This window comes from Peromyscus maniculatus, chromosome 4 (genome assembly GCF_049852395.1).
Source record: "Peromyscus maniculatus bairdii isolate BWxNUB_F1_BW_parent chromosome 4, HU_Pman_BW_mat_3.1, whole genome shotgun sequence".
Lineage (NCBI taxonomy): Eukaryota > Metazoa > Chordata > Mammalia > Rodentia > Cricetidae > Peromyscus > Peromyscus maniculatus.
This window is the reverse complement of record NC_134855.1, coordinates 8,560,893-8,562,182: the sequence shown is the minus strand read 5'-3', so window position 1 is coordinate 8,562,182 and position 1,290 is coordinate 8,560,893. Positions and strand designations below refer to the sequence as shown.

The 1,290-nt window shown below is 44.4% G+C and overlaps 1 pseudogene; it reads left to right on the top strand.

Moving 5' to 3' along the window:
- Positions 1-542: 542 nt before the first annotated feature.
- On the top strand, positions 543-928 carry LOC143273097 (small ribosomal subunit protein eS12 pseudogene; annotated as a pseudogene).
- The last annotated feature ends 362 nt before the right edge of the window (positions 929-1,290 follow it).

Here is a 1,290-nt window from a genome sequence, read left to right as displayed (position 1 = left end):
TAAAGCTGACTGGACAAAAGGGTACATACTGTGTGACAACCTCGGCTCCCAGTGCCACCAGGACCAGTGAAGAGATGCTGGAGAGGAGGTAAGGGTGGAGGAGCTAGGAGGGTTTTGTTGTTGTTGTTTTATTTTGTTTTTTATTTTTCTTTTTGTTTTTGCTTATTTATTTGCTTGGTTTGGTTTGGTTTGATTTTGAAATTTTTCCCTTAGTGGGGTGCTGCAGGGGGGAGGGGAGGATATGGAGGGACTGGGAGGTGAGCAGAACTGGGGTGCATGATGTGAAATTCGAAAAGATTCAATAAAGAACTTACGTTAAATAAAAAAAAAAAGATTTAGCCTCAGTCAGGCATGGTGGCACACAATTTTAGTCCCAGATCTCAGGAGGCAGAAGCAGGTGGATTTCTTTGAGTTCGAGGTCAGCCTGGTCTATGGAATGAGTTTCAGGACAGTCAAAGCTACACAGAGAAACCCTGTCTCAACAACACCCCTCTCCCAAAAAAAGGGAAAAAAATTGGCCTCACTCATAATCAGCCACCACCATGGTCAAGGAAGGCACTGATGCTGGAGGTATAACACTCCTTTACAAGAGGTGCTGAAGACCCCCTCATCCACGATAACAGCACGTGGCGTCCACGAAGCTGCCAAAGCCTTAGACAAGGGCCGAACTCATCTCTGTGTGCTCGCATCCAATTGTGATGAGCCTATGTATGTCAAGTTGGTGGGGGTACTTTGTGCTGAGCACAAAATCAACCTAATTAAGGTTGATGACAAGAAACTAGGGGGATAGGTAGGTCTCTGTAAAACTGATCGAGAGGGCAAGCCATGCAAAGTGATCCGTTGCAGCTGTGTAGAGATTAAGGGCTATGGCAAAGAATCTCAGGCCAAGGATGTCATTGAAGAGTACTTCAAATGCAAGAATGAATAAATATTTTTGTCTCAAGAACAAAACAAAGCAAATGTGTATTGAGGACTGTTCCAAGGATCCCCAGCAGTTGTTTTAATCAAGTGTTGTAAGACAAGCAGACATGAAAATGACTATAAGAAGAAAGGAATAGGTACTGCTCACAGGTCTTTATAAATAGGAGATGGAACCACCTGGAGAAGCATTAGCGTCAGCCAGCAGGCAGGAGGAGCTAGTGTGGCCAAGGGGTCTCCTGTATTTTGTTTGTTTGTTTGATTTTTCGAGACAGGGTCTCACTATGTAGCTCTGGCTGTCCTGGAACTCACAGAGATCTGCCTGAAAGACATGCCCCACTACTAAGCCAGGCTTTCTTTTCTTTCTTTTAT